Below are 26,863 nucleotides of genomic sequence, written 5' to 3'. Positions count from 1 at the left end.
AGAAAAAAAAATGTACTTTGTGAGGGAGGATTTGGTAATATAGATAAAACTATAGCTTTAAGTACCTTATTATAGGAAAATTATAAGCCATTATTGGATTTTTTAAAAAAATTTTATAGGACTGATTGATTCTGGAGCTGATGTCTCTATTGGAAATATGGAAGAATGGCCTCTGGAATGGCCTGATGTTTTTTAACTAAGTCTCTGTTGTTCTATTTTACCCATAAAGACTTGGGAGCCAGATGCTGAGGCAAAAACCTGCTAACTCTGAGAGACAAATAAAGCGCCCAGCTACTTCCTAGTCATCCCAGAAAAACAGTCTCCTATGCTGTCTCAAACAAAAATTTCTCCAACCAATCTCCCTCCCTCCTAGTTCCTGTGTATCTCTCTCTCCATCCTCCTGACTTCCTTTTACTCTCTATATTGTTGGGTTTTTTGTTTGTTTGTTTGTTTGTTTGTTTTTCCTGTCAACCAACTGCTCACTCCTCCACTTGATCTATGATTGATTTTACTTAATCCTGTTTACAATATTCAAGCAGAAAGCTCTTGAATAAAAGCTGTGTGCTAGGGATGAGTCACACCACACCTAGAAGCAGGTATTTCCGGTAAGTAATCCAATCTCAGGCTTCACAGTGTGATTATATATCTTGCAACAGTCTGTCATGAAAGTAAATTCAACCCTGATAGAGTTAGGAACTATGATGAGATTAAGCAACATTGAGAAACCACTACTTGAAAAAAATTACATGGAAATTCAGTGGGCCTGTCTGGACACCTCAATGGCCTCTTACTAGAGAAAACTTACCGGCTCTTCTCCAGAGATCCAAACAAGAGTTAGAGAATGAGTACATGAATCACACCTTTTCTCCCTGTAATTCTGTTCTTGTAACTTTTTTGGTAAGTAGAAATTGTTGATGATTTATGCACTATTACTGCCACCATGTGGTTGACCAGAACTTTACAGCTTGGTTTTTTCCTACATCCACCCTTATTCCTAAAGATTGGCTTTCAATATAGGGAAAAAGCATTTAAGGTAGCCTCTCCACTATTGCTTAGATTTTTAGTACGGGTCATCCTTGTGGGTCCCTGAACATTTTCCTGTGTCAGATTTCTCTTTAAACCTATAATGGCTCCCTCTATTAAGCTATATATTTTCTTGCTCTCCCTCTCTATTCTTCCCCCAACTCAATCTTCCTGGTCCCTCAGGTTCTCCTCTCTCCTTTCCTTTTCTCCTCTTTCTCTTAGCTCCCCTCTCATGTTCCCAGTTTGCTCAGATCTTCCCCTTTCCCCTTCTTCAGGGGGCCATGTATGTCACTCTTAATGTCCTCATTTCCTAGCTTCTCTGGGGCTGTGATTACAGGCTTTGCTCTGTGTCTAATATCCACTTATGAGTATATACCATGTTTGTCTTTCTATGTCTGGATTACCTCACTGAGGATGGTTTCTTCTAGTTATATCCATTTTCCTGCAAATTTCTAGATTTCATTGTTTTGTTTGTTTGGTTTGGGTTTTTTGTTTGTTTGTCTGTTTCTTTGTTTTGGTTTGTTTGCTTGTTTTCTGCTGAGTAGTACTCCATTGTGTAAATGTACTACATATTCTTTATCCATTCTTCGGTTAAGGGGCATCTAGCTAGGATGCTTCCAGGTTCTGGCTATTACAAATAATGCTGCTATGTACATAGTTGAACGGCTGTCCTTGTGGAATGAATGTGCATCCTTTGGGTATATGCCTAAGAGTAGAAATGCCCTTCCCCTGTAATGAGATTGATGACTACCTTAAATGCCATCATAGACAGCTGATAGAAGCCGAAGCAGAAGCAGAGATTCACAGCTAAGCACTGAGCCAAACTCCTAGTATCCAGTTGTAGAGAGGGAGGATTGATGAGCAGAGGGGTCAAGACCATGCTGGAGAGACCAGCTGACCTAAGCAAGTGGGAGCTCATGAACCGCAGACTGACAGGTGGGAAACCAGTGTAGGACCAAACCAGGCCCCCTGAATGTGGGTGTCAGTTGGGAAGCCTGGGCAGTCTATGGGACCTCTGGCAGTGCAACCAATATATATCCTTAGTGCATGAATGAGTTTTGGGAGCCCATTCCCTATGGAGGGCTATTTTCTCAGCCTAGGTACACGGGGGAGAGCCTAGGTCCTGCCCCAAATGATGTGACAGAGTTTTGTGATCTCCCATGGGAGGTCTTACCCTCCCTGGGAAGTGGATGGGGGGGGGTTGATGGGAGACATGGGAAGATGGGAAGGAGAGGAAACTGGGATCGGTATGTAAAATAATATTGTTCTAATTTAAATTTTAAAAAAATGTTAAGAAAAAAGATTGGTCTTTAATAGTTTTGAATTTAAAAGATTGCTTTTACACCATACATATTCATCCTAATGATAAGATGCATTTCACCTTTTCTATTCCCTTACTCATCATAAAGAACTTCAGCTCCAATATCAATTAGACTGTATTACCTCAAGGTATGACAAACTCCTGGTTTGTCATACAGTTGTCATACAGTGTTATACAGTGTCAACACTGTATAAGAAAACTTTTAAGCCTGTGAGGCAGAATTTCACTGAGGACATCACTAGAATGAACCAACCTTAAAACTATGAGCAAGACACACCTTTGTTAAAACTCCACAGGAACAGTTTCCTGGTGTAATAATGGGGGAAGTATTCCCAGTGGAAAGAGAAGCAACAGGAAGTGGAATAAGCAGGAAATCACCTTCAGCATGATTCTATCCATGACTATTAGGTACATAATTTTTAATCACAACCAGTCCCACCCTGAGACCAGTGATCTATATTTTCATGCCCCCATTGAGTCACTAACCTCTGTGTAATTTATGCTCAAAGTGTTTGGGAAGAAGAGAATACCATATGATTTCCCAGAGAAACTGGACCACTTGACCAAGAACAACTTTTTGAGAAGCTGTGAGCTTTTCCTTAGCACAAGAATGGGGTAATGGTCTCATATGGGGCAATGAAGAGGATCAGGGTGAGGCACCAACACGGTCCAGGAACCTGAGTCACACTGGATGTGATGAGAGAAAAGGAAGCAGCCTGTCGGGATAATATTCAGGACTGTGTTGTTTAGTTGTTCAGAAAACTAACGAAGTGATGCTATGCATTTAGCTTTCCTTCAGGAAGAGCACAGTGCCTCTCCATCTGTCTCCTCAGTGTGGTCCAGGCTGTCACCATCAGTCCTAGGACCACTCTTTGGACAAAGCTAAAACCACAGACCTCACAGCAAGTTCTTCCCTTTCTCCTCCTCTTTTGGATGGTTAATGTCTCATAAGCTCCAACTTGCTCTGCTACATCAAAGCAGGTGGTGGCTTGAACATGTCTGTAGCTGGAACATTCATTGGCCATTGTTATATGATGCAATCAAGACATATAATCAAGTGGCTATTCCTGTCTCTCATGACTCTTCAGGATGTCATCTTTAAGAGTCTGATGGGCTGGAGCAGTGGGTCCATGGCTTTCCATCTTTATAAGCATCACAAGCGTGTCCTCTACCTTCACAGCTCCAGGTTTGAAAACAATCCCCCTCCAGAAATCAGAGCTACCTGGAGTGTTCTCATTCTAATGTCCTGCTTCCTCTCCTTCTATGGGTAGATTTCATTCTCTCCTTCTACACATGTTTCACAAGGACACATGACTCTATTACACTAAATATTAAATCATTTTTAGAGCTTGATTATGCTGGTTTTAACCCTTATGTTCTGATCAACAGAGATGCTCATGTTCCTAAAGTCTTGCATGCTCACTGAGAATTCTACACATATTCTCTGAGTACATTGTAAGCTGCTTTATGATGATGAATTTTAGAGCTGGGGAATATGTTTGCTATGTAGCACAGGCTGACCTGGCAGTCAGTACATAGTGCAGGATGACCTTGAGGTGACTCAATACCCCAAATACTGGTTATTACAGGCATTCCACGCCAAATTGCCTTCTGCCTTAATGTTTTAGCATGTCACATTAGATTAAATATTATAATAATACATTTCATTCTTTATTTGAATCTTTTAAACATTTTTTTTCATTTTACATACCAACCACAGTTCCCCCTCCCTCTCCTCCTCCTGCTGCCTTCACCTCCCACCCCCATCCACTCCTCAGAAAGGGTAAGGCCTCCCATGGGGAGTCAACAAAGCATGGCACATGCAGTTGAGGCAGGACCAAGTCCCTCCCCCCCTGCATCAAGGTTAAGCAAGGCATCCCACCATATGGAATGGGCTCCAAAAAGCCAGCTCATGCACTATGGAAAAATCCTGGTCCCACTGTCATAGCTCCCATGAACAGACTGGGCAACACAACTGTCCCCCACATGCAGAGGATGTGTGTCACAAATCGCAGTTCCCTAATGTTCTAATGTATCAAACCATTAAACAAGGCTTTTTTAAAAATGGGTTTGCTTTTTTATTTTTTATTTTTTCACAAAATCAATAGCAAGCGATCTAAGGCCTGTTCAAAGCAGTCTGAAAGCTGGAAGGAAAACTCTTACCCATCTCCCACTCTACCATGTCCATGACGTGGATTCATGTCTCCTGCTTACTTAGGGAAAATAATGGAGATGACTCTGTTGTCAGGAAAGTAGAACCACAAATAAAGACAGAACAACTATTGGATGTCCACATTTATATATCCTTGTGTGCTTGTATGGTTATCATATAACTTCCTATTTTTTTGTCATTGGTTTCTCCAGAGTCAATGAGGATGAAACCAGCAGGGAAAGAGGTGTTAGGATGTAATTATCCTGGCAGAAGAACAGAAGTATTCCCTCCTTTTTACTATCAGAGTATTAATTCAGCACTCCTCTAGGGCCTCTGCTTCAGCTCCTGCCTCCAGGTTCCTGCCCCTTTTGAGTTCCTGTCCTGGCTTCCTTCAGTGACAAACAGCAATTTGAAGGAGTAAATCAAATAAACCCTTCCCTCCCCAAGTTACTTTGGTTATGGTGTTCCATCACAGCAATAGAAACCCTAACTAAGACAGGCCATGTCACTCCTGAAGGAGATAGATCCACCACAAAACTACATTACTCCTCTGGTGCACACACTGTCTCCACTCCTTCTTCAAAATGCTAATCCCATGACAATACACAGCAGTAGGTAATTCCCCTTCCTCCAATCTACCTGGGAAAGCATCCTCACATATAGAACAAATCCAGGCTTCCCTTAGAGGGCAGGGGTTGAAACTCAAACTTTATAGTTAAGTGCCCTCCACACACAACTACCCAAGGGCACTCTGTTGGCTACACCTAGTAGATTCTTTGATTTTGTTTCCGTAAGACTCTTTCGGACATCTTTGGGTGGTTCAGCTTTAATTGTTGGACTGGGTTTTCGTTAGGATTTCTGTTGCTGTTATGAAACACCATGACCAAAACAACAGGTGAGGGAAAGGTTTATTTTACTCACAGCTCCAGATAAAAGTCCATCGTTAAAAGCATCAAGGGCAGGAACCTGGGGGCAGGAGCTGATGCAGAGGCCATGGAGGAGCACTACTCAATGGCTTGCTCCTCATGGCTTGCTTGGCCTACTTTCTAATGGAACCTAGACCACCAGTCTGGGGATAGACCACACACAAAGGACTGGGCCCTTCCCCATTTACCACTAATTAAGAAATGCCTTATATCCATATCTTATGGAGGCATCCCTCTCCTCTGATGGCTCTAAGTTGTGTCAACATGACATAAAATTAGCCAGTATAGACTAACTGTGCAGCTTGACATAATATTGAAGCCTAAAACTGCCACTTCACATTAAAGCACAGAATCAGTTTGGAATTCAAATACACCCCCAAGACATAGTAAGGCTACGGAACAAAGAAACACAACTTGGAAGGAAAAAAATCAACCCTTTGCTTTCCAAAGGAGAAGACAGCAGGGGAAATTGGGTCACATTAGTGGGACAAAGCCCTGGCTCAGCAAGGAAAAGCACTTGATTCCTAGCATGACAACCTTAGTTCCTTCCCTGAAACTGTATAATAGAAGAACAGAACCAGTTCCTGGGAACTGTCCTCCACCTTCCACACACATACACGCACTCCCCATCACACATTTGTGCCAGCACATACACATATATGCACATAAAGTGAGTAAATTATTTTAAAGTTATAAAATTAGAGACACAATAGAAGTTGAAACACACCTAAAGTTTGAGATGTTAAAGAACTTGAAGCACAAATTCCCAAAGTGTCAGTGCATGGGACATAGGTAACACGCATAGTCCCTAGCATTTTGGAATTGAAGAATGAGAATATGATCTAATGAAATAACAAAGGAAGGAACAAGTTAGAAAAAAAATATATAGGTTCTATTCAGCCATCCTGAGATGGGTCATGGACAGGATAAACCAGGATTCAAATAATTTGATGTTCCAACTCAAATAACTGTGGTTAGAAAATTTAGATATTTGCTATGTAGCAATGTGGTGGGTTAGGTAAGAATGGCCCCCATAGGCTCATATTATGAATGCTTAGAATGCTTAGTCACCAGAGGGTGCTACTATTTGAGAAGGATTGGGAGCTGTGGCCTTGTTGAAATAATCGTGTCACTGGGCTGGGCCTGGACGTTTCAAAAGCCCATATCTTTCTCTCTCTCTCTCTCTCTCTCTCTCTCTCTCTCTCTCTCTCTCTCCCTCCCTCCCTCCCTCCCTCCCTCCCTCCCTCCCTCCCTCTCTCTCTCTCTCTCTCTCTCTCTCTCTCTCTCTCTCTCTCTCTATCACCCCCTCCCTTCTCCCTGCAGATCAGGATGTAACTCTCAGCTATGGCTTCAGTGCCATGAATACCACTGAAAGGAAGTGTCAGCTCAGGATCCACCAGGCCAGAGGGACAAGGGCAGGGAACAAAGGACAAATGCATGAGATAAAGGACAAGGGAGAAGGGGAAGGGAACAAGGGAAAGGGGGCAGGGATATTTGTCCCAGAGTGAGGCAAAGGAATGCCTCTGAATAGAGAGACAAACGTGCCACATAGGAAAGTGGCAGTTTATAAAGGTGCAGGGGAAAACCCCATGTTAGGAGGAGGTAATTTTAATTAGACATGTTAATTAAGGCAGCCAAAGAGGGATTTTGATTGTTGGACTTAAATACTTTGATAGCTGCTCCTTGGTGGTCAGCCTCAGGAGGGAGACATGGTCAAATAAGGGAACAGCTTTAGGAATGTAATCTAGTGGTTTTTAGCAAGGCAGAGAGAATGGAGAAGGGCAAGGCCTGCTAGAGCCATGCTCAACATGCTTGACCTGGACAGAGTTCCTTCAGCTACCCTGCTCCCTCCCTATCTCCATCATAATGATAATGGACTACCCCTCTAAAATCGTAAACAAGCCCCCAGTTAAATGCTTCCTTTTTTAAAAGGTCTGCCTTGCTCATAGTGTCTCTTCACAGCAATATTAACAGGGACTAAGACAAATATATGTAGTATATCTATTAGATAGTATAAGCACTTTAAGAGCATTTGGGACTACACAGAATGGTCTATAAACATTACCACAGATAAAAGTACAGAGCTGTTGGAAGGATGGGGGAGCTGAGACCTTAGCAGCATGATTGTCCTTTACACAGAAGAAAGGAGCTGTGTGATGAAACATTTTTGCAGATATGCGTTACTGTTACTGATGCATTCTTTAAAAGGATGCTTTCAAGATCCAGGTCTATGACCTAAGAAATGGATTTAAACTTAGTCAAGAGAATTATGTAACTGTTCTGCCTGGATTTGATACTATGGAAAGGATCTCTGTTCTTGAGAAATGTATATTCAGTTTGATGGTAGATATTGAAAGGAATCTACCTTCTCCCCATCCACCTGCATGTTATCAACATTCTATTACTTCTTTCAAAAGCATTGCTCCAGACAATAGAAGCTGCTGGTTCAAGAAGCTTCCTGGATGATGCAGGCTAAAGGGTGCTGTTGATATGAATAGGGTGTCTCATGGCTACTCTGTCCTAGCAGTCTCCTATGAGTGGTTCAAGCCATCCTTATGAGCTCCGGAGCCTCCAGAAGGGGGGTCTCAGACTGAGTCTGCACAGCAGGTGCTTCTCTTGCTCTTCTTTGGGATCCTCAATTCCCTCAGCAGCATGAACCTCTTCTATTCCATCAGAAAAATCAGCACAAACACATCACATGTAAGGGAGAGTACTCAGTGCTGCTGATTTCTAAAGAAAGGCAGACAGTGAAATGGACTTTCCTCACTCTCGGGCTCCTACTCTGCGCAATTATTCAGGGAGGCAGGGGAGAAGCTGGTGGCTACATGGTTCTTCTCCACAAGCACCACCAGCATGTCCTCTACCTTCAGAACTCCAAGCTTCCCAACAAAATCCCCCAGAGCTGGCAAATGCCCACCATCCTCCTCCTAATGTGTTTTCTCTACTTTTAATAGACAAAATGTGGTTTTCTCCTATTTTTAAGTTTCTCTTTAGAGAACAATTCCTTGATGGTAAATAGTCATGAATTTCTGACCCTTGGCCCTCTTGAGCTCATTCCCAAAGCTGAAAATGAGGTTAAGTTTTGCCATGCATGCAGACACAGACATTGAGAAATGTCTCTTTCATTCACTTTGCTAACAAATAAGTTTGGAAGAATTCTGAGTTCTGAAGCACATAGAGACAGCTTACCTGAACAAGGAGGAGCTAACGGCCACTAGACTGATAGCTGGGAAGCCAGCATGGGACTGACTCTGGCCCCCCTGAATATGGGTCTCAGCCAGAAGGACTGAGCAGTCTAAGGGACCTCAGACAGTGGAGCCAGGATGTATCCCTGGTGCACAAAAGGACTTTGCAAACATATCCCCCATGGAGGGATAACTGCCTTAATCTAGAGACAGGAGAGAAGCCCTAGTCCCTACTTCACAGGACCTGTCAGATCTACATGACCCCAACTGGATGGCATTCCCCCTACATATGGAATTGGGGCGGGGGGATGGGAGGGGAGGGTGTTTAGAGTGCATGTGAGAGGGCAAAGAGGGTAAAAGGGAGAGAAGGAGGGAGGGAGGGAGGGGGAGGGAGGGAGGGAGGGAGGGAGAGGGAACTGGGATCGACATGTAAAATAATAAATTAAATTAAAAAAAAATGCTTTGACTCCAAAATTTAAATTGAAGGACAAGTTACTGGGGAAAAGGATTTCTATTTTTGTTTCCACAGAAAATGAAAAGATGTGGATTCCTTCCAGACTAATGTGGTTTGATCACGCCAGACCGCCTGAAACAGAGTACAAGCTGATCCTACATTCAAAACAGCTGGACAAAACAGCCCTACAGACTACAGCCAGGATATCTGAATCTTCTTCGAATCCCCCAAGACAGAGCCCCTTACCAGCAGGAAGTAGTTTGGAAAGAACGACACCCAAATTCCCAAATATTGTGTATAAATGTTTGTTTTCATTTAATTGGACTTTGTTATATAAAATTAAATAAAAAAATGAAAAAAAAAAAAAGAATTCTGAGTTCTGTGTGACACAAAGTCTCATCACAGTAGCCTAAGCAGATGATGTTTTTCGACAATGATCATGGTCGACTGAAACTCTGAGCAGATCTAAAGTTTACAGTTGGAGTGAAACAGACACCTCAGTCTCCATTTTGCCCTCCATGAAGTGATTTAACTGTAAATCTTAGAGACTGAGTTTCCTGTAATATTAAGGACCAGGAATCATTTGGTAAATTTTATCAAGACAATGAATTTATTGTGTTTTTCCCCCTTTGGATTTCCTTTTCTAAAACATGATCCCCAGCATACTTGTTTTTGTTGGTTGGTTGGTTGGTTTTTTTGTTTGTTTGTTTTTTGTTTTTTGAAAATTACAACAGGAAAATACTGTACATGGCCCTGCTCATGATTTCATAGAGAGAAATTGTAATGGCTGAAGAGCTTTCTAACAGATCCAAACATAGCCAACATGGCACCCCCTTCCCTATCCCTTGCTAAACTGTTAGATTACATTCCAAGGGACTAGCCAAGGTCTAGTCCCTTATTTGGCCACTTCCTTACAACTGACTAAAACACCAAGGTCTAGCTATTAAAACACCAAGGTCTAGCAATCAAAATTCATTATTTGGCTACACTGGCTAACATGTCCAATCAGAACTTACCAATTCATCCTAACACAGACTTCCCCTTTTTCTCCTTAAAAACTGCTCATGAAAACATTAATTAATTAATTTTAAAAACCTGCCTCTGTCTTTGATCCAAAGGCAGGCACCCACACACACTCCCTACAACCTCACAGCTTGTCCCCTCTAGGGTACTAAGTCTTCTTTGTGCTGGAATTTGGTGTCTGGGTGCATTCTGTCCCTATTTTTAGACCCCCTTCGATGGCAAGGCAGGGTATTTGGTTAATTTAAAAAGTCTAGATGGCCAGGTAATGTAGCTTACACCTGTAAGCACTTGGGAGACTGAGTCAGGAGGATTCCGTGAATTTAAGGCCACCCTGGCTTACATAGTGAGTTCAAGGATGGCCTGGGCTTCTGAGTGAGACCATGCCCTGAAGTGGGAGTGGGGGCAGATGAAGACACACATATGGATGGGAGAGAGAAAGAAGATGAGCAGAAGAGGATCAGCTTTAAAGGAAGTTCATGTATCCAGTCACAAAAATGGATTTTATGTAATTTACAAAATGATAATGGGTTTAAATTTCATGCAAGGATAAGGACACATAGCTATTTTATTATTTTTCCTTTAAAACAAACAAAAGCATAAAGTCTCACAAGTAGGAACTGATGGGCACCAGAGTTGTAATCCTCTTGACTCTGCCTCCCAGGTTCTGGAAAACAGAGATATTCCATGTATTATGCCCAGCCATAAAGTATAACTTCAATCCATAGAAGATTGTGCCAGAATAATGGGTTAAAAGTGAAGTGAATCCTTCCTATAATACCCCTGCTGTCCCCACACCTCTACTCTCGGTCAATGAAGAGTCCTCTTAGCACTGCACTGGGTTCACTGTGCTGAACACTGCTCCTTTTTCCCAGGCCAGGGAGGGAGAGGACATGTGACCCATATGGCCTATGGACCAGGGTGTGTAGATGCACTTATTCCCCCAAGCTCTGAACATTTTTCCCTGAACACAGTGGGAATCTTTTATTTCTGGTACTCCTCAGCCTTTTGAAGAGAAGCTCCCTTGCCTTCTTTGTTATCTTTCATTCTGCTTCCCAGTCTATATCACAACATGACAAACTGTATTCATACAGAGAACTGAGTGAAAAACAGACTCGAGGACACAAAATAACACCAGCAGTAGCTTTCCTAAAATGATTCCTAAATGCCTGCTACTGGTTTACAAAAAGAAAATGTAGCTATCCCTGCATAATTCCAACTGCCCCACCTCTTCTCATCACCAAATCCCAGCCCACACCTCTGGCAGAAGCCTCCTTCCTACCCTACCAGAAGCCAGGCCAGAATTCTGAACCCCAGAGGACCAGATCAGAGGCCACACACAGACCAGAACTCCAGCCCAAACTTTGAGGCAATCTCCTGCTGGACCAGAGGCCATCAGAAGTTCAACCCCCCTCCCCCAACTTGGGCAGAAATCCTCTACCCAACCTCAGGCCAGGACAGCCAGAAGACCAGAGAGGAAACAGAAACCAAGGGAGAAAACACCCACCCAACAAATACAGATCCTCAACTTAGCACCTTGACCTATAAGCCCTCCAAAGTCAGATGCCTAAATGTCATTGTAAGAACACAACAACATCCAGGGTAGTATATCACCACCAGAGCCCATTCCACCACAGCAGGCCCTGAATACTCCAACACAGCTGAAGCACAGGAAAATAACCTTAAAACCAACTTTTGTGAAGATGATAGAGATCCTTAAAGAGGAAATGAATACATCCCTTAAAGAAATCCAGGAAAAGAGAAAACAAAATGGAGAAAATCAATAAATTCCTTTTTAAAAATGTCAAGGAAGACAAAACAGTTGAAGAAAGTGAATAAAACTGTTCAAGATCTCAAAATGGAAATAGAAGCAATTAAAAAGGAAAGAAAAAACTGAGGAAATTCTGGAAGTGTAAAGTCTAGGTAAGTGAGCAGGAACTACAGATACAAGCATCACCAAAAGAATACAAGAGATAGAAGAGAGAATCTCTCTTCTATATGAAAAGAAACAAAACAAAAAAGAAAGAAAGAAAGAAAGAAAGAAAGAAAGAAAGAAAGAAAGAAAGAAAGAAAGAAAGAAAGAAAATGTTACCTCAGCTCATTGAATCTGCAAAGTATGCCTGTGCTATGTGAGCCATGGCTCCCCCGGGAGCAATGTGCACAAGAGAAAAACAAGGAAGAAGAGTCAGGAGATGTCTCTCATCAGGGTTCAGCTTACAGGGCCAAGTGCAGGTGACCAGTGAGAGCAGCTAACTCCTTAAGGCACAGTGATCTCCCCTGGCCATCATTTCACGGTGCTGTTTCCAACAGGGCTAAGCAAGCATGTAAGGCTGAATAAATAAATAACACAATTCAAGTGTATTGAAGACCATGAATGATGATCACAAAATACACAGGAAAGCACAGGTGATTAAATTCTCCTCCAAAGGGTTCTGAGTGGGTTTGATACTCCAGGTGAGGCTCAAGCTCACAATCTAGCTATCACTACTGCCATCACAACAGATTGCATCATGGGGCATTGCTGCATTGATGTTTCCTTCTGATTGAATTATCCCCTCCTGAGAAGGACAAGGAGACCCACAAGCCCGGGGAAGCTCACCAAACTTAGAACACTCACAAGGCCTTCTTCCAGGGAGACATAAGCAAGAAGCATTTGCTGGAGAGAAGAAACTCTTCCTTCATGGAACAGCTGTCTGCAAATTGGGCAGAGAATTCCAGTGTGCTGCTTAATGCTCTGTCAAGTATGTACATGCTACAGTCATCTGGAAAGAGGAAACTCAGCTGAGAAAATGAATCCATCAGATTGACCAGCAGGCTAGTCAGTGGAGCATTTTCTTGATTGGTGATTGATATGAATAGTGCCCAACCATGGACAGGTGGTCCTGAGTTATATAAAAAAGCAAACTAAGGGAGCCATGTAAAGCTGGCCAGTAAGCAGCATTCCTCTGAGACCCTGATCTATCCAAGTATTTCTCAGAGGTGCTGATAAAAGGATGAAGAGAACTTTGGTTCTGTGTCTTTGTCTATGAATGCACTTGGCCAGGCTGTCTGATGCTGGAGACAGTGTATTGTGGGAGTCAGGATTGCCACTTCTATGAACCCAACCGCATACCCTGGGTTGTGGTAATTGTGACAGGACTCTAGACCTTAGCACAACTGGCTCCATGATGGAAATACCGTTTGGGCCATAAAACTCAGCATATATTGAAGTTTAATAAGGATCAGGAGAAACAAATAGGCCGAATAGATGTTTATTCAGGGAGAAATAACTCACAACAAAGATAGATGAACACCAGCAGGTTCCTGGTCCCAAGGATGCCTCCAGATGTACTCCTGCCCCCGTGCTGCAAGCAAGAGAGCTCTCCGAGCCCCCTCCTCAGCCTAAGTTCCCCCAGGTCATGTCCGGCCCTGTCTCCACCCCCAATGGCCGTGAATTATGCCACAGGTGGGGACAAGGTGAATATCTCACTACAAGCATGTAGACAGAACAACCTGCCAAAATGAAATCGAAGTCCATAGTTCTGTGAATGTACTAACCTTGCTTTTTGGTTTCTGTAGGTCTACTTCTGGCTAATTGTTATTGTTAACTGGAGTGTGTCAACCCAGAACATGATTTTTATGCTGAAAGGATCACCCTAAGAAAGTCTCAGTGCTACACTAAGATCCTGCACACCCAGCATGGTTGCCGGATAGCTAATAAAAACTTTTTATTGGCTTAAACCCGTCTGAGCCATTTTCTACAGTGGATACTCCACAACCGTTTTCAGTCCTAGGGCAACTGTGTCTAAGATATCCTGTGCTCTCTTTGCCAGCATTGTTGTTGTCTGTCTCGGCTCTCTGCTAACATTGGCCATTTTCCCTTCTGCAAATAGTATATAAGATGCTGTACTCTCTGGATAGACTTGCTTAGCACAAACCATCAACTTATGCAAGACCTCCTGGTCCCAGATATTTGCTTTTGCCTACTTTACTTCTTTATTTCGCATCCCCTGTCCTCCCACTCAAAACCATGCTGTTTAGGACCCGTACTCCCATAGATTTGGGTCAGTTCTGCATCAGGTACTGCCTCCAAGTTCCTACTCTGACTTCCCTTCATGATAAACTGTAATCAAGATAACTAGGTAAATCAAAACAAGTGTCTCTGAGGCTTCCCTCACTAACCAGGGCAAGAAGAAAGCAAATAAACGGACAACACAGCCCATAATGTTTAGGGAAAACGCAGGAGATAAAACTCTAAGTTGATTTGTGAAAAACTAGATAATAGCCATGAAGCAAGGTGACTGGGCAAAGATCAACCGGAATATATTATATGTTTCTATAACAAGGTAAGTGCCAAGGTTACATTTATTAGGGGAGTTGAAACTAATCAAGAAATAGTTTTGTACTGAGGGATATTGGATCACACTGTGAACCCAGAGTTTGCATTTGCATTAATTAAATAACATTAACTTTGGGTCAGGAGGCTGAGTTAGCAACTAGTCAACAGAAAGTAATCATAGAGCCTCAGAGGGTATCCGGGAGAGATATAGAGACACAGGAAGAAGTAGGGTGGGGTTTGGAGTGGTGCAGCTTTTTCTGGTTTGGTAACACAGAAGTGTGGGTCTTCTGTGTCTAGAGACACCAGCAAGGAAGGTAGGTTAGCTGGTTGTGACCCAGTTTCTCTGAGCCAGCAGGTTTTCACCCCAGCCTTTAAACTCTGATTCTTATTTATAAATAGAACAATAGACATTGTTAAATAGTTAAAGCTACCTTTAGCAGCAGCAAAAGAGCTGCTGCATGCAGGAACAGAATTCCCACCAGGCTGCTGCCTGAGCAGCCAAGCCAGTGCTGGAAAAGCAGGCCAGTAACTTCAAAGTTTCAATTGCTGGCTGAAACAGCAGTGGATTAAAGCTCGGTCTCTTGAACTGGTTAAAACAACAGTTTTGATAAAGAGACTATGCCCAGTTGTGAATTAAAATCAAATGCACGATCGACATGCTTCATGAGGGATGAAGCAAATGGAATAAGTTTCTGCTTCAAAAGCTCATTTTGACTGCCATATAGACAGGAAAAAAAAAAAAAAAACCAGATACCATTCAGAAAGTGATTACAATCACAAAATGAGATGCAACGGAAGACTGGAAGGCTGGAGGATTTCTGACTGAGAACATCATTAGACTGAACCAACTTTAAAATACATAGCACCTTCTTTGTTTGCTCTTGTGGAGGAACCATCACAGCCTGTCACTAATGAACACTAATGACTTGCTGCTTTAAGTAAACTTGACTTCTCACCAGAGCAATATAAAGGTTTCCTGTAATATTTTTCTTAAGATTATGATTTTTCCATCTACTGAATAATGGCAATCCCCTTGTGTGTTGCTGTCTATGCAGTTAGAGACATACAGGTTTGTACTATGTATGAACTATAAGCAATCAAAGAGGTGGATTTTACTACCTGTTGTTGTATTAGTGAGCAAAGTCAAATGTTGCTTTAAGAATTAATTTACACTGGGCTGTGGTGGTGCACGCCTTTAATTGCAGCACTTGGGAGACAGAGACAGATGGATCTCTGTGAGTTAAAGGCCAGCCTGGTGTACAGAGTGAGTTCCAGGACAGGCTCCAAAGCAACACAGAGAAACCCTGTCTCAAAAAGCCGTATAATAATAATAATAATAATATAATAATAAAGCACTGCTAGTATTTTTAGCATTTAAAGTTTTGATTTAAATATATCTTAATAATTTTCTTTTTTCTTAATACTTTTCCTACTCTTGTGTTTTCAGTATGCATTTTTCTTTTAATTTCTGTTACATAAATAAAAATATATGGGGCTTATTTTAAAAAAAAAAATTAATTACAAGCTGGGTATGGTAGTGCATGCCTTTAATCCCAGCACTCAGGAAACAAAGGCAGGTGGATCTCTGAGTTTGAGGCCAGCCTGGTTTACAGACTGAGTTCCAGGACAGCCGGGACTATCCAGAGAAACCCTGTCTCGGAAAAGCCAATAATAATAATAATATTATACTCTGCTCCTCCCTGTTCTAGAGACAACCACATCTTTTCATGCAGTGCTAGCCTCGTTTCTGAGACACAGTGATGAAGGTCAGAGTGACCATATTGGACACCTGGTTACCAGGGCTGCCATCAATTCTGTTAAAGTGGACATTGTTGCCATCAATGACCCCTTCATTGACCTCAACTACATGGTCTATATGTTTCAGTATGACTATACCCATGGCGAAGTCAAGGCTGAGAATAGGAAGATTGTCATCAACAGGAAGGCTAACACCATCTTCCAGGAGCGAGATTCCGCCAACATCTATGGTGAGATAATCACTTTGTCGGCACCTGTGGCACTGACCACGCCCATTGGGGTGGCTACAGGGGTGGAAGTGACCTGGGGGAACTAAGTCTGAGGAGGAGCCCAGGAGCGCTCTCTTGCTTGCTGAACGGAGACAGGAGAGAATCCCAGAGACATCCTTGGGACCAGGAACCTGCTGATGTTCATCTGTCTCTGTTTTAAGTTATTTTTCCCTGAATAAACATCTATTTGGCCTATCTGTTTCTCCTAATCCTTATTAAACCATGATAAACATCAAATGGGGAGATGCTGGCGCCGAGTATGTTGTGGAATCTACTGGCATCTTCACCACCATGGAGAAGGCTGGGGCCCACTTGAAGGGTGGGGCCAAGAGGGTCATCATCTCTGCCCCTTCTGCTGATGCCACTATGTTTGTGATGGGTGTGACCCATGAGAAATAAGACAACTCCCTCAAAATTGTCAGCAATGCTTCCTGCACTACCAACTTCTTAGCCCCCTGGCCAAGGTCATCTTTTGACATTGTGGAAGGACTCATGACCACAGTTCATGCCATCACTACCACCCAGAAGACTGAGGATGGCCCCTCTTGGAAGCTGTGGTGTGATGGGCGTGGGGCTGCCCAGAACATCATCCCTGCATCCACTGGTGCTGCCAAGGCAGTGGGCAAGGCCATCCCAGAGATGAACGGGAAGCTCACTGGCGTGGCCTTCCGTGTTCCTACCCCCAATGTGTCTGTCAGTCATGGACCTCACATGTCACCTGGAGAAAGCTGCCAAGTACGACGACATAAAGAAGGTGAAGAAGCAGGCGTCCGAAGCAGGAAAGCAGCCTGTTACTAGGCAAACTAAAACTAATTCAGTATTTCCAGGAAGCTGGAAAACAGAGCCTATCTTCCCATTCCACCACCGCTATCGTGTGACTTTTCGTTTGCGCTGAGAAAAAAATAGTGTAGCCCGAAGCTGCTTGTATTGTTCTCCAAGTCAGAGGATGAGAGGGTTGCTGAATTCTAAAATTGCCAAGTAACAAAGCTGTTACAGGCCGCTTCTAAACCAAGATGGGTGGGAGACCGAGGGGGGCGGGGAATCGTGTTCTGCCTCAAATTTGAAAACAATGCTCCAGGTGAGGCTCGAACTCACAACCTCGGCATCGCTCTCGCGCACACACACTGTCATATAAGTACCGCGCGCTAACCGATTGCGCCACTGGAGCACCCTGGGCACACTTCCGGTCACTCGTTACACGGTCTACATGGAACATCCAGCGTTTGCTAGACCACAGTACGGGTGCACACTCAACATGTCCTCAGAATCGCTCTCACCCCTGGAGCTGGGTCTTCTTATGTCTGATGATGTGGGGGCGCTCAGGGTTCAACCTTGGACGTGGTGATTGCGACTCTGTAACCTAAGGGGAACCGAGCGGGCTCCGAGAGCTGCGTCCTCTGGACTTCCCACCAAGTGCTGGTAAAATCGTTCCTTGTCCTCCACCTCGGCATGAAAGGAAAGGATGTTCCGTAGGGAAGATGCGGAGCCCCGGCGACATCTTTTGGGATTCCCCCAAAGCTGCGGGGTTTTTTGTTTGTTTGTTTGTTTTCTATTGTTTTGTTTTGTTTGTTTTTGTTTTGTTTTTTCCCTCCTGCGTTGATTCAAACAAATGCTGAAGAAACCAAAGGACTTAGTTCCAGAGAGAATAGGGCGTTCCCGAGGCCTTGTCTTACGTTGCCCGATGGCCACACGTGGTCTGGAAGGAAACAAGAACCCTCCGTATTCCTCAGTCGGCTGTGTAGAAGTCCTGAGAGTTGAAACGAAGGAAAAACATCCGGGCATTAGGGTCTGAAATTCTGCATGTCTCTGTGCAAAGTTAAATGTTTGAGAAACATCTGTATTAAAGATCCCCATATTAAAGCATGTTTTGATGTAGGTGAACAAAAAGGTACTTCTAGACCCTCTAAACACAGCATGGGTCTCTTTGGTGGGGGATTTGTTAGGTTAGATTGCCATCCAAGTGCTTGGAGGCTATTGGAATGGACCCCTATCTCATAACCTGCGTTGGACACCACCTCCGATTTATCTAGTTAGCTCTGAAGGGGAAGCCTCACAGTTGCTCCACTTGTGACTTAAAGTATTGTGTGAAAAGGTGAAGGGTCTGGATTTTTGTTGAGGCCCCTTAGAAGAAAGCTTCTTCCTCAAAGTCAAAAGAGGAGTTTGAGTTCAACCTCTAGCCTAAGTACGTCCTGAGCAGCACCTACTCCCCCATCCACCCCCCACCAGATTGGAGCATTAGGCTTAACTGGAGCTGTCGATAACATGGAAAAACCAGCCCCAGAAACAACCAAAACCCTGTCAAAAGCCTATTCTTTAATGTAAATCTTACCTAAGGCCACACCACCCTGAACATGCCCATTCTTTGTCCAATGTCTGTTTGAGCAGTGGCCCCTTTGGTCAGTTCTGTTTGCTTCCTTGGGAGTGTCTCTGTATTAAACCTACTTTCTACTTACACTGTGCATCTCTTGACATGTTTGTGGTTGCGTGCAAGGACCAGAGAACCAAACAGTTAATTCTTTCATTTGGTCTAGTTTGGTTTGCTTTTGGTTTGGTTTGGTTTGGTTTGGTTTTGAGAGAATAGGTTTGAACTCCAAATCCTCCTGTCTCAGTCTTTCCTGTTCTGGGATTATGGCTGTAAATCAGCACACCCAATTTATTTTGCATCTTTAACAATAAAAACATTATATATCTTTAAACCTTGATAAGCTCAATTAAAATGCCATTTTGAGACACAGTAGACACCATTTATATAGTGATAAGATATGGATCCCTATAGTCAAGTTCATTAACATCTCCATCTCCTGGAATAGTTACAATTTTGCCTACAAAGTGAGACTGACTGAAATCTCTCTTTGCAGATTTCCAGTATTCAATACAGTGGTATCTATAGGCAGCATGGAATGTATTCAATCTCAAGAAGTAACTGCAACTGTATGTCCTTTTAGACACAATTTCCCACAAGTAAGCTACAAAAATCCCAACCTCTGAACCCTGTAAAAGGCAGTTGTATCCTTTGCCTGTATACTTGACACTTTGTTTGAAGTGACATGGAATGCTGAAGGGTTGATGGACCCTGTACAGATAGCCACAGCTGCTGTGTTCCTAAGTGCTGTAGTTCTTCATATCCAGAAGATCCTGCTTCACTCTGATTCTCCCCAATCCCTGGCTTTTCTGTTCCCTGAGCCTTTTGGCAGTACGGTATGATATAACTGTGTTAAGGATTTTTAAATGGGACTGTTTTCTTCTTCTGATAGATCAATTGCTATAAAAACTTCAACAAGTTTTTTTATGCTTGGTTTGTATACTGAAAGTTTATTAAAATTGTTTATTCTCACATCTTTGTGGTAGAGCAAATCTGTACCTGTTTTCAGGAAAGGTTTGTTTTTCTTTCTCTCCACACCCAAATTTGGCTGCCTTTCATTTCTTACTCCTAATTAGTCCTGCTAGTTCTTCTAGTGCTAGATTGGAAAAAACTGGCAAGAGTGGACAATCACCTTGTATCCAATCTTAAAGGAGATTCCTTCAACCTTTCCCTATTAGTTATGATATCATTTTCATAAATGAACTTTAATGCATTGAGATAGTCTTCTTCTATGTTTTGTTAAGAGTTTTTAAAATCATGAATGGATACTGAACCTTGTTAAATGGTTTTTAACAGCCAGGCATAGTGGCTTACACCTTTAATCCCAACACCTAGGAAGCAGAGGCAGGTGGAGTTCTGTGAGTTCCAGGCCAGCCTGATCTACATAGTGAGTTCCAGAATAGCTACATAGTTACAGAGCTACATAGTGAGACCCTGTCTCAAAAACAAACAAACAAAAAGAAAAACAAAAAAACACTACTACCACACAGACATGCCCACAGGATCACCTGACCTGGATAATCCCTCAGTGACACTCCTTTCTTTCCCAGGTAATTGTAGCTTCTGTCAGATTGACAGATCCAACCATCAGTGAGTACAAACTATTTGTTTCAGTATCATCATTCTTTCCTGCAGAATCCTCTGCTTCTTCCTCCAGCTCTACCATTGTCCTTTAAGATGCTTCATGACTTCATGGCAATAAAGACAAGTCAAACCCAAGAAAATATTTGTGATCAGAGTAAAGTCACTCACAAAGCAGGAGAGGGACTGAATAAAGATGTCATCCACCAGAGGACAAGACTAATTTCAGTGCAATGTCATATCTTGGCCTATGCTTAAGCCTTCATAGCCACACACCCAATATTGCTAACTACTGTATAAGACTAGCAAGAGTTACTAATCTGATATTAGCCAGAAGCCTAGAACTTAGATTTTCATAAAAGAGAAGACACCAGAACAGAAACCAAAAAAAAAAAAAAAAAAAAAAAAAAAAAAAAAAGAGAGGAAAAAGAAAGACCCAAGTATTAGTGGAGATGCTTCAAAAGTAAGACTGGGAAGCCATGAACATTTTCTATTTTGGAAATAAATTTCCAATTTCCAAAGTTGGGTGTATAGGGCTCCTACCCTGTCCTGTTGAGGAAAAGTGGAATCTGCTACCTCAACTGGCTTAAAATCTCTGCATTATGATCTTTGTCTTCCCTGGGACATCTCAGGTTCCGAAAGTGCCTTGCAGCTTTATTATCCCTAGTGTGGACTGACAACCAAAGCAAGCTGACACTGACTTGTAAGGCAGCGTGGAGTTATGTGCAGTTAAGGTCATTGTGTCCATATTTACTGAGTCTCAGCTGGCAATGCAGGATGTGGACTACTTTGCTTCTATGACAGTTTTCCCTGGAAATTAGTTATAGCCTGATATGGATTAAATGTAAGTAATATTGCTTTCGTTTTGTCTTGGTTGATCGTTGGTTGGTTGTTGGTTGGTTGGTGGGTTGGTAGGTTGGTTTTGGGTTTCAGTGTGTGTGTGTGTGTGTGTGTGTGTGTGTGTGTGTGTGTGTTCTTGGTTATTTGAGACAGGGTTTCTCTGTGTAACAGTTCTGGTTGTCCTAGAACTCACTTTGTAGACCAGGCTGGCCTTGAACTCACTGAGATCTGCCTGCCAAATTCTGGGATTAAAGGCATGCACCACCTCTGCCTGGCAATATATTTTTATTTTTTCATCGAACATGCCCAGGACTAACTCTACCCCTAACGGCAAACAGCCATTAGAATGGTAGACAATCCGGAAGGCAAAATGTGAAAATAGAAATTATCAGGCAGCAGGACAGGCAGAGAGAAGAACAAAGCCTTACTTGAGAAATGGAAATATCACTGTAGTGTGTAGTCTCCACTCTTCCTCATTAAAACTAAACCTGGCTTGGGAGAGCATATGATCAGATGCCTGTGAGCTACCTAGACTGTGAGCTACCCTTTTCCTGATGCTGACATTGTTGCTTCAGCCCTTCCCTCATGTCAGCAGATGCTAATCTGGGAGCAGTTACTGTAGACACTGAGGGTGCTGCTCCAAGCGGTGGACCAGGAAGAGGGGGGGACAGTTGGAGCAAGCGGTGTGAGGAGCATCTCAGTTGAGACATTTACTGCCCTCCAGGACAGGAAGGAGCCCAACCAAATGAAAATGAATTCAGTAGAATTGAGGTGTTTTTCTGTATTTCCTTGCTGAGAGATAGGGCCTCACTACATAGTCCTCCATGACTTGGGCCTGCCTAGGAGAACCAGGATGGTCTTGAATTCTCAATCTTACTCCACCCCAGAGTGCTGAGATAACAGGAAGTTGTTCCTATCAGTTTCAGACTCCTGGGTTCCTGTTTGGAAACCAGACCCCTAAAATCTCCCAATAAACTGGTTCCAGGTTCCTCCCTCCAAGTGAGATTAGGGATTTAAAACTGACAGAATCTAAGTAAGGCACAGAGAAGGAAACAGCCAGCAGAGCCTCGGGCTCTCCAGAGACTGGGAGAAAGCAGGGACAATCACACATCACATGAGGGTTTGCTGCCGTAATACACACCCAGCACCACAGCTAAAAAACAAATAGCCTGACAAAATGGAGCTAAGGACCGGAATAGGCATTTTTCAGAGAAGATAAATGACAAACTGATCTATGAAAATGTGTCCCAGGAATGGAGAATCAAAGCCCTATGAGGTATCCTACCAGAAAGAGGAAAGAACTGGTGTTGGTGAGGTGTGGAGAAAAGAGGATGCTTGCTTAGCTTTGATGGGATGTAAATTATCACAGCCATTGAAGGCACTGCCATGAAAATTCCTTTAGAAATTCAGCAATAGATGCACATTGCCAGTCATGGACTCACGATTGCTCTGTCCATGGTGAGGATCCATGTCTACTCCGCATTCACAGCAGGGTTATCCAACAACCAAGATAGGGAATCAAGCTACTCTCCTTCAGTGGACAGATGAAAACACAGAGGACACACATAGAACGGAAGCTACTCGGCCTTTCGTAAAGCGGCTCTGTCACCTTCAACATTTGGAATGAAACCGAGGCCATGGTGTTAACCAGCCACCAGGGACAAGTTCCACAGAACTTCACTTATAGCATGGAATCTGAGTGTTTGGCTGTCAGCAGTAGAGTAGAGCGAGGTCACCAAGGGCTGGGATGGAGGAGGTCAGTCACCTTAGTTACTTTGCTTTAACCCATGATATAAGTCTATACAACAAATGCTATCATCAAACCGTTTACTAAATGATGGGAGATGTCATTCTGTATATGTTTCTCATACTGGTTAATGAATAAAGCACTGCTGGCCAATAGGAAAGGAAGATAGGAGGGACTAGGAGACAAGGAGAAAATAAAAAGAAGAAAGGAGGGGTCAAGATGGAGAGTCTGGAGAAACTAGAACTACCAGCCGCCTCTCGCTGGTAAGACCACATGGAAATACATAGAAATGGGTTAATAATTAACACAGAGCTAGCCGATAAGAAACTAGTAACTGGCCAACAGAATTATATCATATACAGAGTCTCTGTGTGCTATTTGGGGCTGGCGCAGCGGCAGGACAAGACTCGGCGGCGGGTGGAAAAAACCTTACTCCTTACAACTAAACAAGTTTTGAAATTAGGAAACTGAGGCTAATAGAGGTTTCTGTAGCATTAGTGGTTGTCACGATTGCTGGACACACGAAAGGTTCCCGGTTCGAAACGGGATTGTTTTGTTTGTTTTTGTTTTTTGTTTTTTCCACTTTGTTTCCAGACTTTCAACTCAGTCCACTCCCTACATTTTGTAGCAGTTAAGACATAAGAATCTTGGCTCTTTTTTTACTGGCTTTGACTGTCATGCTTTCCTGGGACCTAGATACACCGAGTAGCTTTGTGAAGACCGGTTTGATCTAATGGCCACACAAAAACTTCAAAAGATCAAACAGTGTCGGGGGATTAGCTCAGATGGTAGAGCACTGCGAGAGGTAGTGGGATCGATGCCCACCTCCTCCAGTTGTCAATTATATTACCTTATCCTACTGAAAATCTGGCAGTTCCACAATATTGGAAGTTTACTCCACTACATTGAGGAGTTAATTCCATTAACCTTACACTGTAATGTATAAACTTCAGTACACCCTTGAGCACCCACCCACACCGTTATTCTGTGCTGAATTCAGCATGTTTTTAAGCGTCTCTATTTGCTGCTCCACTCGCCAGACATTGGGTTTGCCACCACCTTTGGGATTTCATTAACCCACCTTAACCCACGCCGTCCTGTGAGTTCTCTGCCGGCCTCTCTGGAATCTTCCCCCCCCCCGGTCTATTTGCCCACTCAACCATGTAGGTGGAGGGCTGTTCTGCACCTCATTGGAGCTACACAAAGCCCTCCTGCACCCACAGCGTCGCGTGGACAAACGGCCTGATTGGGATCCTCTCGGATACTCTCGATTTCCCATTTCTAAACTCTGGGAGGGGAGGTGGGAGCTTTCTTTACTCGTTAACGCGTTGCTTTGCGACGTTTTGCATCACCTGTCCGGGCTCTCTCAAAAGCTCTCCAGCCTGGACAACATTCTCCTCCAGCGTCTCCGGGTGATCAGGCTCTTCCGTTTTCCTTTCCTTTCCTCCGTTTCACACACGCGCGATTCCCCTGCGATTCACGCTGCGTCTCCATGCGGAAATTCCTACTCCCGCGCTTCACTCTCGCTAGAGCTCTCTGCCCTTGGCGCACTGCCCAAGCCACCTCGGGCCATATCGCCTCTCCACTATGGCTTTTATCTTTAGCTTGGTTGCATTCTCTGCGGTTCTCTCTGCTCGTGTGGATCTTTAACTCCCGGATGAGACTCAGCAAGAGTGTAATGTCTGCCTTGCATTGTAAAGTGACGGAGGCCATGCTATGACACGTTTCCGTAGTGTAGTGGTTATCACGCTCGCCTCACACGCGAGAGGTCCCCGGTTCGAAACCGGGCGGGAACAATAGTTCATTTTTCAAGACTGTGAAGTTCCCAGATTTTCAATACAGCCCAAACACATTTTTATATGATATTGAGGTAGATCTCCAGGACTTTTATCATCGAGTGTTGTTGGATACATATAATGCAGTGATGGTGTTTTCTGTCTTTCAATCTGTTTGTGGGTGGATTATGTTTATTGATGTACATATCCGGAATTATCTCTGCATCTCTGGGATGAAGCCTTTTTAATCATGGTAGAAAAACATTTCATATGTTCTTGGATTCAGTTTAAGTATTTTATTGAGAATTTTTGGATCTATGTCCATAAGTGATATTGGTCTATAATTTTTGTTGGGTCTTTGAGAGAAAAGTAGCTTTGGAAAAAAAGGAATTGGGAAATGTTTCTTTAGTTACTATTTGTGGAGTAATCTGAGGAATATTGTTCATTCTTCTTTGAAGGTCTGGTAGAATATCTGGCCCTGGTTTGGTTTGGTTTTGCTTGATTGGGGACTTCTATTTTTCTAGAGGTTAGGGGAATGTCTAAATTGATCTTGATTTAACGTGATAGGTCATACATACCAAGAAATTAATCCATTGCCTGTAAGCTTTCAATTATATGAAATACATGTGAAGTATGTCCTTATGAGTCTCTGAATGTCCTCAGAGTCGGCTGTAACGTCCCCTAGTCATCTTCCAGATGACTTAACCACCTTAAAGAGCATGCAGCTATGCTCTGTAGTCTTCCCTTCTGCGGCTGGAGGGCGACTTGTATTCTCAGCAAGCATACGGGGCTCATCTATGGTGTGAGAAGCAGTGGAATGTGATATTTACATCCTTTTCATTGTTCAGTCTTAGAATAGTGTGAGGTTCAAGGCTGTTTTCAGAAAACCTTAAAATTAAAACAAACACAATTAAAATCCGTAGGAATACCTTCCTGTGGAAAGGAAGCAGCAGATTTAACGTTATTTGGCCGGTTAGCTCAGTTGGTTAGAGCGTGGTGCTAATAACGCCAAGGTCGCGGGTTCGATCCCCGTACGGGCCAGTTGAGTGAGAAGTTGCCTTTTTTATTCAACAAAACAAGCTAAAGTGATGTAGACACATCTAATCATCACACTTATAAAAAAAAAAAAAAAAACTGCATCTTTTTTGACCCATGACCTCTAGGTGTGTATTGTTTCTATGGTTTTAAATGTCCTGAGAGCACAGATGGAGGGTGTGGAGTTCTAAAAGGAATCCAATCTGGAAGTAGAGGAAAACAACAGGAAAACCCGAGTCTTTCTCCACCTCACAATTCTTCCAGCATGCCTTCTCTCCAGCCAATGTTGACTCTTCACCATCTGACCTCCTGGGTAATCATGATTACCCCATGTTTTAATCATAAAAATTGGAGGATGTGGGCATCGATTCCACTACCTCTCGCATGCTAAGCGAGCGCTCTACCATTTGAGCTAACCCCCCGATGTTTATAGCCTTGTTTTTGTTCTTACACATCTTTGTGTGTCCACCGGACCAATTTGTGTACACAAAAGTACCTGCCATCTTGGGTCCTGGAAAGGATGACGATCAAGGTCAAAAATCTCCAAGTTGAGATTTTTATGTGCTAACTCCTGAGAAGTTTATTGAGTGAGTTTGAATCTTAACATAGGAAAAAGTAAGAAAAAAAAAAATCTTATTTCAGCCCGGTTTCAAAAGGGAGATCTCTTTCAGGAGAAGCAAGCATGACAGCCACTACAGTACAGAAACTCACAAGGAGTATACATTACCGTTTCTTACTTTCTAGAAAGATATACTGATATCTTGCTCCTCAAACGACTTGATGATGGCATTCGTAGGTACATATCTGTAGCATGGCTTGGCTAAAACAAAGTAACTAAGTTGTCTCCTCTTCATCCCAAGCCTTTGGTGACCCTACACTATTCTGCTATGTCACCTAAAAAGTCAGTTTCCACAGAGTAAGTGAAATCCTGCCGGAAATTGTCCCTCGGTGGCAGGTTCCCATGAATAATCCTCGGAATTTTCTTTTCTGTGGATGTGAAGGATCCATTTCTGTGAACAAGGAAATGTCTCAGAATTCCTTCATTCCACCACTGTGACTACCTGTCCACTAGAGGGAAGCCTCTGGGTCTATTTTCA

At 43.0% G+C, this 26,863-nt stretch overlaps 3 non-coding genes and 2 pseudogenes across 3 annotated transcripts; 4 read left to right on the top strand and 1 right to left on the bottom strand.

Moving 5' to 3' along the window:
* Positions 1-1,940: 1,940 nt before the first annotated feature.
* On the top strand, positions 1,941-3,770 carry LOC127233979 (vomeronasal type-1 receptor 4-like; annotated as a pseudogene).
* Positions 3,771-14,347: 10,577 nt separating this feature from the next.
* On the top strand, positions 14,348-17,321 carry LOC127233973 (glyceraldehyde-3-phosphate dehydrogenase-like; annotated as a pseudogene).
* Positions 17,322-17,496: 175 nt separating this feature from the next.
* Trnai-uau (transfer RNA isoleucine (anticodon UAU)) lies at positions 17,497-17,594 on the bottom strand. Its single transcript has 2 exons — positions 17,557-17,594; positions 17,497-17,532 (listed from the first exon to the last, which is right to left on the bottom strand). It is a non-coding gene; the product is annotated as a tRNA-Ile (tRNA).
* A 7,085-nt stretch (positions 17,595-24,679) lies between these two features.
* On the top strand, positions 24,680-24,752 carry Trnav-cac (transfer RNA valine (anticodon CAC)). Its single transcript has one exon. It is a non-coding gene; the product is annotated as a tRNA-Val (tRNA).
* Positions 24,753-25,698: 946 nt separating this feature from the next.
* On the top strand, positions 25,699-25,772 carry Trnai-aau (transfer RNA isoleucine (anticodon AAU)). Its single transcript has one exon. It is a non-coding gene; the product is annotated as a tRNA-Ile (tRNA).
* Positions 25,773-26,863: the final 1,091 nt, after the last annotated feature.

Source organism: Phodopus roborovskii, unplaced genomic scaffold, assembly GCF_943737965.1.
Source record: "Phodopus roborovskii unplaced genomic scaffold, PHOROB, whole genome shotgun sequence".
Taxonomy (NCBI): domain Eukaryota; kingdom Metazoa; phylum Chordata; class Mammalia; order Rodentia; family Cricetidae; genus Phodopus; species Phodopus roborovskii.
Note: the sequence above shows the minus strand (reverse complement) of the source record. Positions and strands in the feature narration are given on the sequence as shown.